Source organism: Dermacentor silvarum, unplaced genomic scaffold, assembly GCF_013339745.2.
Source record: "Dermacentor silvarum isolate Dsil-2018 unplaced genomic scaffold, BIME_Dsil_1.4 Seq717, whole genome shotgun sequence".
Taxonomy (NCBI): domain Eukaryota; kingdom Metazoa; phylum Arthropoda; class Arachnida; order Ixodida; family Ixodidae; genus Dermacentor; species Dermacentor silvarum.
In genome coordinates this window covers 71,797-88,581 of record NW_023606670.1, presented here as the reverse complement: position 1 = coordinate 88,581, position 16,785 = coordinate 71,797, and the positions used below count along the sequence as shown (strand labels likewise).

Below are 16,785 nucleotides of genomic sequence, written 5' to 3'. Positions count from 1 at the left end.
AGCAGTTATCCCTTTGATAATTTTCAATGCGCTACTCAGTCTCTCAATAAACGTGGCTTTCCCGGGCAAGAGAAACAAAAACGTTAGGTATTAGGTTGGTTGAAATATGCATTGAAGTCTAGTTTTTTTCCTTTGTTAATTTTTCGGGAATCTCGAACGAGGGCTGCAGGTATAATTATGATAAGGTTTTATGTGAAGAATTGTGAACCTGGCATTCTCATGGTTAGTTGGGTGCTCTCTGTTTGTTGTGCCTTGGGCTTGGCGTGGGTCTATTTCCAGAAGGTGTCACCTGGCCTGCCCTGGAACGAACGGCGAAACGAAGCAGAGGCATGGGGTCCTGCCGGTCGCTTCGAGGTATTTGGATGCTGCAACCCCTTCGGAGACCTCCTGTGGCGGCGGACGGGCTGTCATGATCGGCTTGGAACTCTGCATCTCAGTCGTGGGAAACCAAACCCACACACGCTCCCGTGCCGGGGCAATTATCTGCATCCCTAAGAGGCGGTTATGATCTTCCTGGAAACTGTACCTCTCAAATGTGGGAAACAAGCCCGAGCGCCTTTCCCGTGACGAGATAACCCCTTCATCCCCGAGAACAGCGTCACACCTCACGACGCAAAAGGCAAGCTACCAAAGGAGAGGACCCGAGGAGAGGAGGTCGTCAACTTGACCACTGACAGAGGACTGACACTTCCACAAGTTCCCCGAAGGAGACATCGGCTACCACAAGACACGAGGGGTTATTTAAGGCCGTCCTGGCCCCCGTGTTAAGCAGAACCGCTCGAGACTCGGATATTCAAAACACTGTACCAATGAAGTGAATACAATCTTTTCTAATTTTTTCATCATCACGATGCCCGCATTCATTGCCGTCTCCTGAGGTACAACCTACCTCACCCGGTCGAGATTATATCAGTGTGTCCGCGCTGATAGAGTGTGATGAGTTCATGTTTGCCTATGGGCGCTGAACCATGCTTGTTATAGTTAATAAGAGAATGTTTACAAGTTTATACAGACGATAAACTACTATCTTTACATTGTGTAGCTGTCTATTAATTTGCTATTGCAATCAATACTTCAGCTTTCGGCGCAAAACCACGCCTTTTTTCACACGTAAGAATTAAAAATATTTTGTGCAGTTCAACACTACTCTCATTCCTCAATTTTTCCTATTTCTCGACTCTTGCGTTCCGGCTCTTACGTTTTATTTTTACGATCCTGAAAAACGTATCAGAGGGATTCTACTGTATTCCCTTTCACAGCAAATGAACATTTTGAATTAACAAAGATTTTAAATATGAGGTTTGCAGGAACAAAATATCACTGTACAAAGATTCAATTTTTCAACTTTGGAATGCCACTAAAGATAGTGCTACTGGCAAGTGGAGATATGCCTACATGTGCTCATAGAAGACAAGGCACGAGTTTTACACACTCACCAAAACCAAAGATCAAAACGCTGTTCCGTTGGCACTGCTTTAGGGGCTTGCAGGATGCAGAGCAAAATGGCAGAGAGCAATCCTGGCTGGCTACCAACAACTTTGCTGCCCAAGACTGAAATAGATGGGAAAATCTCCTGGTTAAGTTGGGACTACAATTACTATACAATTCAAGATATTATATGACACTGAATAATACAAGGACAAATTTCATTAACGCAAAACAGAAAGTCGCCGACCGTTTATTCGGACTCGACGGGAACCGCGGAAAAATCCGAATAACGAGAGTCCGAAAAAAAAAAGGATTCGCCAGAAAAAAGTATGGTCCCAGTGACGGAAAAAATTGTCAATGCGCGACTGTACAGATGCACGCTTACACGCGATCAGGTCAGCCTTATTTCCGACAGTGTCTGGCTATCGCTATAGACAGAGTCTGTAATTGCCGCGTCTCGTCGGCGCAAATGGCACGGAAGGCGTCGGAGCCATTTCGCACTACGCGACGACTGGACGATCGAACAAGCAAATCAGGCCTAACACACTAAGCCATGGGTTCTCAAAGTGGGTTCCGCGGAACCTACGGGTTCCGCAGGCCCCTGCTCGGGGTTTCGCGAGCCACTGATAAATTTTCCCTGGTCCTGCTCTCCACAAGTGTCTAAACGGCGAACACGAGTGCGCTTGATCCAAAGAACCTCCATTACCCATGCCCGAGTGTCAAAGCACATCACAGTGCGTAACAGCAACGCGCGAACTGCGCAAGCAGCTTGTAGCCACCCAACCTCTCGAACGGGCAGCGCGCCTAAGCTTTCGCACTTGAATGTCGGAGGCCGTAGCTTACTACCATGCGCCTTTCTCCTATTTGTAGATAGGGTAGGTGCCGATAGCGTGCGCACTGACCTATACGTTAGAGGAAAAAAAAAACGCGGAGCACCGCAAATGCACGCCGCAGAAGCAAGAACGGCGTAGCGTCCAACCGAAACGAAGCGGCGCAGTCCGCATCGCCGTGGTCCTGGCGGCAATCGTACGCGGAACGTGACTGACAGCAACGCCGAAGCGCTTCGTGCCTAATTGTGCCTTTAAAGCCTTTATTCTTGCGTTTATCGCCGCGAGTAACACCGCGTTGGCGGCTAGCCGCGTGCCTCTGTAAGTGCGTAGTGCTATCTCTGATCGCGTCGATAAACACCGCAGTTTCGTCCGCAGCGGTTGCGGCAAATAGTACTTTCGTTTTCACTCGATGCGCGCATCGGCTGCGTGCCTTCACAACTCAGTAGTCGCCTCCCGTGGCAGCGTCATAGCCACCGCAGTTTCGTCCGCACTTCTTGCAGCGAAAAGTAGTTTCGTTTTGACTTGGTGCGTGCGTCAGCCGCCTGCCTTCTGAACCGCAAGGTCGCCGTCCATGATCGCGTCGATAGCGGCCGCGGTTTCGTCCGCAGCGGTTGCGGCAAGCAGTAGGTTTGCTTTGACTCAGTGCAAAGCTGTCGAGATAAAAGCACCGGCTACATCGCGATTGACGGACAATTTGTTGGCGAGCAGCTGAGTGGCGAAAAAATAATCGGGATGTGCGCCCGTTGTTGCAAAGCGGTCTCAGATGAAACGCCGCCGCGAATGATGTCGCGAGGCCTTCGCCGCTGCTAGCGCTAATCAGTAGTGAGATGAAGAGAATTCAGCTTCCGCACTGGCCTTGTGCTAAAAGAAACAAGATTCGACAATTCATTGAGTAATAAAATCGTGTGACGTAGTGAAGCATTTGTTTGTTGTCTTGATACTCTCCATAATTCGACATTCGGTTACTTCGAGGGGGGGGGTTCTTTGGCACTTTATGGAGCTTAGCAGGTCCCTGCGATGAACGTACTTTCGAGATCGGCAACTGACACTTGTAGGTGCTGCGTGGATTTAGACACCAGCAATCCAACCATAGCAAGCGCGCCCTTTCAGTGCTGGCAACCTAGCAAAATGTAAACATCGCGGCCAGCTTGTCGTGACCGTATCGTGGCGTTCGACGTCGCATCTGACCAGGCCGCCGGAGTCCGAAAAATCGAACGGCGCGCTGTAGAGCGTCCGAACTATCGGTCGTAGTTATACATTACTTCAATGGGACGAGTGGCGGTGCCGCGAAGGTGTCCGAATAAACGAGCATGTCCGAATTTTCAGCGTCCGAATAAACGGTCGGCGACTGTATACAATTCAAGATATTATATGACACCGAATAATAATACAAGGACAAATTTCATTAACGCAAAACAGAAAGAAAAAAAGAAAGACAGAGAAATTTATCCACATATAATAGGACTAAAAGAACACTGTTCTTTGTCATACAAAAACTAAAAAAACACTTCAACGAGCCCAAACAAACCACCTGACATATTATGCATGCATATTATGTATAGAATATTGCAACAATCTTTTCCTCATATTACAGTTATGTAGATTGTTCCCCCTACAAGTGATGTCACTTCTGCTACGTTTGCTAGTGCGTGTTTGCCATGCAGTCATGGCATGTAGTAATTTATTTAATGTCGGAATGAAATATCTGTGGTTCTTGTTTTTTATATTGCCAGCATCTGTCACTTTTATCTCTGATAATAGCTCGTACTTCGCTTTGGTAATGCGAGTTGGCACGGGCAATGTCTGCCCCTGCCAACAACCTTGCAACTTTTTTTGGTTTGCGAGGCGGTTAGTAAAGCAGTGCGGCCCATGGAGTAGCTGGTGACAAGCTGTCGCGGAAAGCTCGCCGCCGAAATATTTGCACTCATAGACATTATTGCTGATCGAGCGTGTGATCAGACGCACAGGCTAGACTGATGGCCGGAGTAGTAGAGTACGGATCCACGAGCGGTCCCCTCCGCATTCAAAAAGTCTCAGCGGCGCGCATGTTTTGGCCAGCAGCTTGGCATGGTTGGACCGCAGTTGGCAAGCCAACATGCCAATCCCGAATGATCCACACCAATTGCACGGTTGCGAAAACAGCGGTGCAGAGCACGTGTACGTAATTGATTATTGTTCCCGTGCCTCATATTGGCACGGCAAGATGTTGACGAGTCATCAAAATCTACAGGACACCCTTCGCTGGCCTGTTGGAGACACGCCGCTTTCACATAGACTTGACAATTTTTTTTCCCGCTGATATCCATGTGTATGCTCATAATGAATATAGATTATAACGAAGGTATTCTCGTGGCTGATGTGAATGAGGTTCAACTATAGACATGCAGGTCCAATAATCTGGGCTCTAAAAATCGGTCGGCAAATGTATTTACCATTTTTGTTGCCAGAATAGACTTTGCTTAGCTACACCAAAATTTTATCTAGTGCAATATAATGATGGTGATGTTATGTTTACCATTTCAGTGTCTAGATTGGCAGCCACTAAATAAGGAGTAATTTGATCAGTTAAGTGCATAATTAACAAAGTTACATCAATTATTTTTTAAATCATTTATCTTAGGAGGCAAATGCAAATTAGTTGTCCGCGCTTGTCCTTGACATTACAGTGGAACCTCGATACGATTCTGCGTAATACGTTTTCCAGGATCAAAAGTGTTTCCCCCCCTATAGTACGATTTCGCTGGATAGTACATTGAATGATTTGACTTTCGGATGATACGTTTTATTTTCCAGTTCTCGTGAAGATTGTATCAACAAGATTCCACTGTATCTAGCTAAGCGATAAACCTTTCCTTACACGAGCTCCTGTAACACCTATGCAAAAAAATATTTCACATATTTCACATTCAAAACCTCAATAAAAACAAAACTGACTAGAAAAGAATGCAGTGCCTATGACATCGATCTCACCAGCCCGCATTTTATCACGCTGGCATTACTGGTATGGCCTCGTGAGGAGGCCTTGAAAATCCCCCCGTCATTACTATCTTTCCTTCATTCGCAGCGCAATGTCGTGATGCCGGTGGTGCGCTAAACCTGCAAAATCATCCTATCATGCATCCTTTCTGTGCAGCAGCAAGTTATATGCAAGCATTACCACTACTACCATTACAACTCTAAACTGCTTGCCACTAGAAAAAGAAGAAAATAATTCAGGCCGGCAGGCAGACAGCAAGGCCGACTCACAGGGTCATGCCAATTTACAGTGGCAACATGATATGAAAGGCAGGGGATAATGAGGTCAACATTACAAGCACTCTTTTTCCAAGTTAAGTTTCGCTTTGAATGTGAAATATTTGTTTGTGTGGCTCTCAGATGAGCTTGTTTATTGAAAGTTTTGTCACTCATCTAGATAATGTCAAGGACAAGCTCAAAAACAAAAAATTTAATTAATGTAACTTAGTTAACTGCACACATTGTGATTTCTTTTGTTAGGTTAACTTGTCTCAACTCACTATTTGTCTCACCATGGTGTAGGTAAATGTATCCCCAAGTCCAATCATTTCAGTTACACCGTTACACAATCACGCTCCTGAATCTATCTACACACAACACAACACACAATTTCCACTGACTCCCCCGTCTGTTGTCTCCTTCCATCACTCTCCTCCATACTACTACCACTGTGCTGCAGGAGCTTTAGCATAGACATAAGTAAGCGGTCTGATCGGCTTGCATGGTCCAGCGACCTGGTGGAGGAAAGCTGAACTAGCCAACACGGAGCTAATATTGCTGTAATCAAGTGCAAAACTATTTAAAGATTTAAAAAGACGTGTTCATGATTACGCTCCTACCAAAAATTTACACCAGCAGCAAAATAGAATACACTTGGTTACTGCTATATTAGCTCTGTGTTTGGTTGAGCTCTGTGCAACCAGGTGGCTACACCACGCAGGCCGTTCACATTTGTGCCTCCACTCATCCCGTAAAACGCCCAGTCCCCTTGTGCTTGCGCTTACCTTCAGCGTGAAGTGATAGCGGCAAACTAGATGCTGTTGCCAATCAAACTAGATAGATAGATGCTAGATAGATAGAACTAGATAGATAGATGTGCAAACTAGACAGATGGTGGTGCCAATAGGATACCGACAGTCTGATGCTTGTCTGATGCCTTGCAGAGGGACACAATGTCACAGCTTGACATATCACCGATCGCTACGTTTGCAGCCACACAACGTAACAAGGGCGAACCATGGTGCTCACAAAAAGAGATTGAGACCAATATTGACCGCAGCTTGCGTCAACACGGAGCACATTGTAACACAAGCAGTGTGCCGGAAGTGCTTGAGTGTAGTGATAAATTGTCGTTGTGTATCCTCTTTCTGTTACTTTTTTTTATAGAAACAAATTAATCAACATTCAAACTACTACAAGAAAGATTCGTTCACAATAAAGTTGTAAAGTTATCGATGATGCGCCCTGTGTAGTAAATCGAATAGTTCGCCGTACTGACATCAGATGGAGAACGCGTCAATAAGGATGGGGCAGCAAAAAATCGGGGGAGCGGCGCCACTGCTATCGGTAGCGATGTACATTTTTAAAACCTTATAATAAATTACACAGCTACGTGAAGCGCTTAGATGCGTCACTTAATGATCAGAAGGACCTACTGTAATGACTCAGTACATTTGCACAAAGTTGTCAAAGTCGTTTCGGGTCCCTTAAAAAAAATTTGGTGCAGCCTGTATACAGAAAAACACCCTGTATTTTCAGCTTCCTACAAACCAAAATTTGTGTCACTGTAACTGATAACATGTCAGATCCTTCTTTTCTGGTTTCATTATAGCCACAGGTCAGACAGTCACTGAACGATAATTCGAAAATGCTCAATTATTCAGACAGCTTATTGGCAGCACCACCACTCACCCCATAGACAAGGTATGAGGGCAACCAAAATTTAAGACGCCTTACAGTGCACCACTCAATAATTCAGACTCTGCCTGCACAACAACCGCATGCTAATTCAGCTGCCAAGTCAAGCAGAAAGAGCTATGTTTTTGTCACTGGCACCCAACATGCCCAAACCATAGGACACACCACAAGCTAGGCCACCAAGTTGTAAAGGTTCCATTTGAGGTATGTCATGCATTGCATGCATGTAGCGTTTCTTCCTTTATGCATTTAATAGCAATATAGCTTTGGGCAACTTCTTAAACTGCTACTACGAATTTTTCACTCAGAATCCTGATGCAGCTTCAATGTCTGCAACAAGGAGGGCGACAATAAAGCAGGAGAAGTGCTGGACAATGACTGTTGTGAAGAAACCCGTGATCATTCAGCTATGGGAATGCAGTTGCCCTAGGGGACGGAAATTTGGTGCGCGCATGGACCATACTTTCATCTATCTGTAGCGACAGCAAGACAATGATTAAACACAGGCTAACCAAGCAGCATGCAAGCATAATCCTGCAGCTTTGCTTTTGAAAAAACTTTTTTTGGCGGGGGGGGGGGGGGGGGGGGCACTTGTGTTTTTTATGAAAAAAAAAACACAAGTGCCCACTTATAAAACACAAAAACACACTTATAAAATAAAAAACACGACCAACCAAATTTTATGTTTAATTCATTATGTCAATGTTTTTTTTATATCGAGGCTTGACAGCATTGGCATTTACACACATGCACAAAAAAGACTACCACACTTCCAGGAGTAATGATGGCCGAAAAACCAGCATAAAGAGAAAGCAAGGGTAACATATGTGGAGTACTCACGGCTCTCATGTGTCATATTCAGTAGCACGCGAACAGATAACAGGCAGGAGAAAAAAACGGCACCAGGTCCTCGCAGGCTCTGCAAAACTACTGAGGTAATCTGGCCTTCGCCTGTTTTGCTGCCACCAGCTCCTGCAGTAGGCTCATTCAGAACTGGGTGTACTATCAGGCTCGACTGGCACAGCAACAGCAGCCTGCAAACATGGAAAACTAATTTTAATTTGTTAATACGGCTAGTCATTGGGTTGCAAAAAAGAAAAAACAAAACACTGGAAAAACCTCGAAAGTAGTATTTAGAACGAAAGCCCTCCCTATTCGCATGTGTGGATCAGGAGCGTAAGTGGAAGTGTCCACCACACAGCTAAGCTGCTCGTTGCATGAACAAGAAATGTAGCACTGGCTCAGCACTGACATGGAAAAATTTCTAACAGCAAGTTCCTCACTGCACTATGCTAGTGAGAAGACCTATAACCAGTCTTTGCACAACGATAATACAGTAGAACCCCGCTGATATGTTTTCACAGGACCGTGAAAAAAAAAAAAAAAAAACGCAAGTGCCGGGAAACAGGAAAATTGAGAAATGGGAGTAGTGTTGAACTGCACACAATATTATTTTAATTCCTACGTGTGAAAAAGAGTCGTAGTTTCGCCCAACAGCCGAAGTATCGATTGCGATAGCAAATTAGAAGACAGATAGATATACAAAGAATAGTAGTTTTATCGTCCGTATAAACTTGTAAACATTCGCTTATTAACTATATTAACAAGCATGGCGTCAGCGCCCACAGGCAAACATGAACATTTCACATCGACTCGCGCGGACTCGCGCTGTCAAACGCTGGCGTGAGGAATTTAAGTGCCGCTGCAGAAGCGAGCCAAGTGACCTTTGTGCTGTTGTCTATCGCTTCAACGCAAACTGAGCGCCGAGAACACACAGCACGCACAAAGCTACGAGCCACCGACGCACTACACTGCATAGACTCTGCCCCCAACGCAGATCGCTTTCAGATACAGCCAAAAGAGCAAGCAAATGTGACAAGACGCATGGACTGGCACCATTCATGATCACAACAATCATGAAGAAAAAAAGAAATGATTATAAAGCTTCAGCAAGAACCACAGCTATCCCCGTAAAGGAAGCAAGTGCACAAAACTTTCAGGATGCACACAACAGTACTGACATGGTTCAAGGATACATTGGAGACAGTTCCAAGTTCAAGTCTGATGCCATGTTACAAGTCCAATGTTGCAAGAGAAAGAAAGCACTGCAATTCACTGCAGCAGTAGATGACACAAGGTTCAACGCGAATGTTGACTGGATTCATTGCTTACGTCAATGAAATTGGCAGACCATTTCTGGCAAGGAAAGAGCAGTGGTGGCAGAAGCTACACACAAGATTATGTGAGAGAAATGGTACAGCCATAGTCTGTAGTTGTGATCAACGATAATGAAACCACCGGTTTTTATTGGCTTTTCCAGACAAGAACACGGATTTCAAGGAGGAGAAGAGCAAAGGTGTGAAGACCTTTGGGCCACTGCATTGTGCTGTTGCAATGCAAATGGCATAGAGGAGTTCATTTGTGTGACACACGTATGATAGATGTGCATTTAAATTACGCTTCTTTGGTTTTAATTGGAAGTTTGCACCCGTCCGTTCTACATGTTCTGTCTGTGTGCTGTGTTTTTCTGCGCGCAGATCAGCCTATACCTACAGCTGAACCCGTTTACAATAAACTCGATAGCACTCTCGTGTGCCCAGTTCAGTCGCGCTTGCCTGTTTCGGAACTTCGCGTGCACCCTCCTTTTACAGAAACCACGTTTGAAGTGTTCGGAGTAAAAGCACGGCGTTTTTGAAAAGTTTGTTATATCTGGTTGCAGTTTCAATAGATCGAGATCGTTTCAAAGATAGAGTCGGAAAATCGTAAATGCTGTGAAATGTGGTCGTTATAACCGACAGATTGTTTTAGGTGGGTGCAACTTTGGTGTAATTAAAAAGCAGTTTGTTAAGCAGCATCAAGAATTTAGTGTTGCTGCTGTGGGCTAACCTGAGCTAACCAGAGTGCTAACCAGAGTGCTAACCAGAGTGCCACTTCTGCATGATCATTGTTCAAAAGATTTGTCCCTTCAGCAAATCCTCATTAAATGAAATCTGGTTTGCCAATAGAATGTGCTCTATCATATAACATAGACAAATGAAACACAGGTGCAGAGTAATGCAGTTAGTGCAGTGCAGAGAACACCTAGGTAGCAGCCCTACTTGTTCGAATTATTAGTCCTTGTTTCTTTGTACCAAACACTGAAATAAAGTGTCGAACCACCATATACAGTCGCCAATTGATAATTCCGACTCAACGGGGACTGGCAAAACGTCGAATAATCAGAGTCCGAAATACTGGATTCACCCAAAAATAAGTGATTTTATTCCACAAGTGGCCGAAAAAGGTGCGCTGTATTTTCGGATCATCACTTTCAAAGACGTTCAATTTCGCATGACTCGCTCAAGACACATTGGAGTCTAGGAGTCTTGGCACAACGCCAAGCATGCCGTATTTCGTGTCACAGGCACAAAACGCATCAGCATCGACGAGCAACTGCACTCTTGGAACAGTGCCAAGTACGCTATCTTTCACGTGACTAGCAAACATGTCAGCATCTACAAGCGATGGCATTCTTGGCACAGTGCTAAGCTTGCTATCTTATCACAGTGAGGAAATGCTTTCTCCCGTCGATGAATCCCGTACTAGTCACGCAAAATGAAGCGAAAAGGAAAGTATCTTTCGTAAGTCATCGTCCCAAGTTAATAAGCCCAAGTTTTAACTGCGTGTTGCTGCATGCATATGCGCTACTAGACTCTTTAGAATTCGCTAGTTTCGGTTTCGCGGAGCGCCGGCAACATGGCCGATGACCATTTCGGCAATGTCTCAGAACTAAAATGCTTCACTAGTTTCAGTTTCGGACCATCGGCGATATGGCTGGTGACCATGCCGGTGACGTCTCAGAACAAAAATATTGCTTTCTACTTGACTCCGATTGTGCAGTCGGAGTTCGAATTATCGCACAACGTGCGGTAAGGTGTCCAAAATTTCCGCCGTCTTTAGACATTAAGTCTATCTGACTATTGGCGGTGCTGCAGGGCTGTATGAATAGTCAAGCATCCGATTTATTGGTGTTCATAATTGGTCGTTGACCATACCTTAAGGGATCCTGAAACACTCCTCGAATTTGGTGAAAAAGTTAATGAAGTTTCACTTCATAAACACAGATTACGCGCAAGCGAACATGCACAGCAAGCACCGCGACATCGAAGCACAAGCGAAAAGGGCGTGAACGCGGTTGCAAACGCTACATAGATCTCGACAGTGTGACGCTGGTGTGCCACAGGGAAAGCACATATTGCTACACATGCAAGAAGAGATGCCGTGAACATTCACAGAGAGCACCGCGGCGTCGAAGCACAAACAAAAAGGCCGCGAACACGGCCACGGGTGTTACGTTGATCTGGGCCGGTATTTTGTAGTGATGCCTTTAAAGTAATAATGCCTTTTCGCGCTATCGCGCTTTGTCAGTGGTCAGAGCGACGGTCCGCTCACGATATCAACGTTCGCACTTTGTCAGTGGTCAGAGCGACGGTACGCTCGCGTTATCAACGTTGATATCGTGAGCGGACCGTCGCTCTGACCACTGACAAAGCGCGATAAGCGCGAAAAGGCATTATTGCTTTAAAGGCATCGCTACAAATACGGCCCTGGACGGTGCAATGCCTGGTGTGCCACAGAGAAAGTGCATATTGCTACGCATGCAAAGAAGAGACGCTGCGAACATGCACAGTGGGCACCGCGGCATCGAAGCACAAAGAAAAAGTACGCGAACGCAGCGATTCTCTTCTGGCGCCTACCTCCTCCGGGGCTCGCTTCCCTCACGGCAACAAACATAATTTCGCCTATTTCACAGACGGGGCATTTACGCATGCGCGTAAAAATATATTCAGCGGATAGCATACGCTTCTGTGAAAATCTCAACCAAATTTTGCAGTCATGTGCGACGTGTGGAGTTCACAAGCGGAGAGAAAAGGCACCTTTTTCGCAAACACCCTTTTTTTCAGGCCTTCTTCTCACCTGTTTTAAAGCTGCCGGCGCCTTGCATATGTCATAAGCAAGATTCCCATAGACTACTGCTATTGGCCAATAAATGACATCAATCAAGAAAGATGTTTGAATCAGTGCACTTGCTACTGTTACTGGGTATATTAATTGACATACTTAACTAACAGACTGGATTAAAGTGAAACTCTGAATTTCGAATTTGATAAGAATTATGACCACTGTCATGCTGCATGATTCTTGCAGCACCGCCACCTAACTAGCACCAATTATAAAGGCTATAAGTAAAAATTTGGACGCCGCAAGGGTTTCGGGCATTGACATGACGACCATGAACAAAGTTGCCGCCATGTCGACTATACTCTGTGTAATGCGGTTTATTGACAACTCGAAACGCGACCGTCTCAGTCGAGCGTCAGACACCGAGAGTGCAAGCCCATCTTCGTCGGCGGGCCGAAGATGACAGTGCGTCCATAGGGCGCCAGTCTTCTTCGCTACAACTGCCCCCTGGAGAAGGAGGAGCCATCCTGGCGACTCAAGGAGAGGAGAGGACAAGGGGGTCGTACTAGGGTTTAAGTCTCTGGACGTAGACTGCCTCGGTCCACGAGTCTCAACTCAGTAGATGGCGTTAGCGGCTCGACGATGTAGTTGACTGGCGTCGTCTGTTGTACGCGCGGTAGGAGACTGTGGTATTGAGCAAGGAGTTTAGAGGATAGACCAGGGGTGCTTGAAGGTATCCACAGCCAGACTAGTGAGTCCGGCTAGTAGGTGCAGGGAGGTGGGTCATCTTCGCGACCAAATTTTTGGAGACTCTGGTCTTCCGCTGTGAACGAACGGGCCAGCTGACGGCTTTCCTCGGCATACTGGAGGTTCAGATAGAGGCGTGCCCTCTGATGGGTCAGGCCGGTAGGGGAGAATGGTGTCGAGCGTACAGGTAGGTTCAAGGCCATATACGAGAAGACTGGCAAAAATCCCGTTGTGGCCTGTGAAGCGGTGTTTATAGGCGTACGTAACATATGGCTCCTCCATACCCAGCACCTCTACCAAATATGTAATGCGGTTTATTGACAACTCAGAAACTCGACCGTCTCAGTCGAGCTTCAGACGCCGAGAGCACGAGCCCATCTTCGTCGGCGGGCCGATGATGATAGTGCGTCCATAGCGCGTGCCAGTCTTCTTCGCTAATCTGTTTTACATTGCGTGCAATGCTGTGGAGGCTTAGAGCTACTTTTTGCCGTGCCTGGTTACCCCAACAAATAGTTCGGTGTTTTTGCCAGCAACTATGCAAAACTGCTCTTTATTCAGATTCAGTATTAAAAAAATTATAATACAGTGTAGACCACTTATAAGGTAAGTCGCCGGAGTCGCGAATATCCGCACTATAAGCGGTACCGCACTATAACCAAAGCAACAATCTTCAAGGCCCGCACATATGCAAAATGTACACCGAGCCGCCACGCGTATGCGACAGTTGAGGAATGCGGCTAGAACGTTTGCATTCACAGTCGAATCTCGTTAATTCGAACCAAATCACGCGGCGGCGCCTCCGACGGCATTGCTCCGGCACCATAGAGTAGTGTAGAGCGCTATAACGTAAGTCGCCGGAGTCGCGAATATCCGCACTTTAAGCTGTACCGCACTATAACCCAAGCAACAATTTCAAGGCCCGCACAAATGCAAAACATGTGCACCCAGCCGCCACGCGTATGCGACAGTCGAGGAATGCGGCTAGAACGTTTTCATTCAGTTTACAGTCGAATCTGTTAATTCGAACCAAATCACGCGGCGGCGCCTCCGACCGGCATTGCTCCAGCACCGCCATAAAGTAAAAGCTTAGGAGAGACCCCTCAATGTCGCGCGCGAACAAAACAAAGAATTAAAAATAACGCGGCAGAAATTTCACCCTCTCTCAGATGGCAAGGTCGCCGATTGTGCGTTGCGCCGGAACATGCGTGTACGTGCCGACGTCTCAGCCACGCTACCGTAGCCACGCTACCGTAGCCACGCGTAGAAAATGGCAGTGAACCCTTCTTTCCCTTTATGCTTCCTCTACTTTCTACTCGCGTGTTGACCTTGCACGCTGCAGCTACGGCGCAGAGGGAAGCAGCGGCGCTGTCCCAGGCCGGCCAACGAAACTGCCCCACGCCGGCAAACGCCCGCTTCCCGATAACGGCAGAAAACGAAACTTCGGGGAGCTGACGCCTGGCCGGCTGAAGCGGCGGCGCCTGCACGGCGGCGGGCGCGCACGGTGAGTCGAAAGTGAGGGAACCACCGAAGCGGCGGAGTTGCGAGGCGAAATCCGCTTCCCTGCCGCCCTCCTCCCTCACATTCCACGGTCTCTGCGTGCGCCCTTCGTCGTGCCCTGCCGGCGCCGCCCGCTCCTTGAAGTTTCGTTTACTGCCGTTATCGTGAAGCAAGCGTTTGCCAGCGTTGGCAGTTCATGGCCCCGCTCGCTATGCGCGCCATGATATTTCACAACTTGCACTCAAGATTCTGGTTTCAGCCTCACTGGCTGTCGTTCGCACCTTGTGCCCCTCTCCTCCACTTTGTCTCTCTTCCTCAAGCACCTTGGGGCGCCGTTTGAGGGGAGCGTTCGCCGTTTCCGCTGACTTCCGTATTCCCAGGCAGCCGCACTGTAACCGGTATTTCGTTTCCCGCAACTGCACTATAAGCGATATGTGTATACATGGGTGCTATGGGAAATTAACGGGAATCTGAAAAGACCGCACTATATCCGGTCCTGCACTAAGAGGTTACGTTATAAGTAGTCTATACTGTAAAGTTTAGGAGACCCCTGAATGTCACGCACGAACAAAAAAAAAAAAGAAAAAAAAAAACAAAGCGGCGGAAATTTCACCTCTCTCAAATGGCAAGGTGCCGATTCTGCGTAGCCCAGCGTAGAAAATGGCAGTGAACTCTATTTCTCCTTTATGTTTCCTCTACTTTCTAGTCACTTGTTGACCTTGCACGCTGCGGCTATGGCGCATAGGGAAGCAGCGGCGCGTCCCAGGCAGCCAACGAAGTCGCCACGCCAAATGCCCGCTTCCATAACGGCAGAAAACGAAACTTCGAGGAGCTGGCGCCGGCGCGCACCGGTGACAGTCGAAAGTGGGGAGCTATGAGGGGAGCCACCGAAGCGGCGGAGTTGTCCGATGCGAAGTCCACTTCCCTTGCCGCCTCCCCCTCACATTCCACGGTCTCCGCGTGGGCCCTTCGCGTGCCGTGCCGCCCGCCCGCTCCATGAAGTCGTTGGCCGGCGTTAGCAGTTTCGTGGCCCTCGCTCGCTATGCGCACCATGATATTTCACGACTCGCACTCAAGATACTGGTTTCAGCCTCAAGGCTGTTCGTTCGTCACCACGTGCCCTTCTCCTCCACTTCGGCTCTCCTTTCTTCCTCGAGCACTCCTTGGGGCGCCCTTTAGGGGCGCGTTCGTCGTCTCCGCTGACTTCGTACTGCCAGGCAGCAGCACTGTACCGGTATTTCGTTCCCCGCAACTGCACTATAAGCTTACGTGTATACATGGAGTGCTATGGAAAATTAAAGGGAGTCTGAAAAGGACCACAGTATATACGGGTCCTGCACTGTAAGCGTTATGTTATAATTGGCTATCTGTAATAAAAATCGATAGGAGGACCAAACAGTGTTTACGAGTGCTAATACTACGTTGTTTAAGATCACTTTGCTTTTGCTGTTTGTTGTTTTCCTTTGAGGTTTTTCATTTGCAGCTTGTCACAGTAACCTCACGTGCATACTCGCACAATGCAAGCATACGCTGTTGGTGCGCAGCGAAGCGTAGACTGGCTGATAGATGCACCGCAGTATTGCGTGAAATCTCGCATATCCCATACAACGCCACAAAAAGTTTATGTGAAGCATACTTTCAAGTGTCCAGTAAAAAAAAATTGTCCAGGCAAGCTGCTGAATGCATGCATTTTTTATTCATAGCTTCACGTCTAAACCCCTTGACTATGAAACATGTGAAGTGTGTGTTAGGATGACCAAACTTCTTGTGCACTTTCCCCAGTGTTACACGCTAAGTATGAACGGAGTGGCACGAAACCACAACTTTGGTTTCCGACTCCCCAACGAAGCAGTGCGGGTCAGGCCTAGTAGCATAAGCAGTGTGGCGGGTGGAGTGGCCAGTTGCAAGCCATCGCGGTAAACTCGCGCCAGTATGTTCGCACTCGTAGACCTTATCAACAATCGAACGTGAGATCAGGCGTACAGGCTAGACTGACGGCCGTAGTTGCGGACACGTACAGTCTCCTTCCGTGTACAAAAAGTCTGTCGCAGCGTGCGCACTCTATTATAAATTCAGTGGAATCTCGATGATACGATCACGGCTAATACGAATTTCCGGATGATACGAATTTTTCTGTGGTCCCGGCCGAGCCCCATTACTTTGCAACGTGCTAGAGAACGGTTGTTAAGAATCGATTTTCGACCCGCGTCGGTTGATACGAATAAACGCCGCCCCACCGACTGCCACGAAAGAGACAGCGCGCACACGCGCTTTCTCCTTTTCTCTTTTGGTGCGGAGGCACGGACGCGGCACCGGACAGCGCGGAGGCCGCAACTGGACGCGAAGAGTTTGACGCGGTGGCGCTTTTCTTGCTTTTGCGCTTTTCCCCACGCAGGCGTGGGGAAGTGCG

The 16,785-nt window shown here is 47.3% G+C and overlaps 1 pseudogene; it reads right to left on the bottom strand.

Moving 5' to 3' along the window:
• Positions 1-16,785, bottom strand: part of LOC119435452 (uncharacterized) — a 94,591-nt pseudogene that overhangs the window by 9,635 nt on the left and 68,171 nt on the right.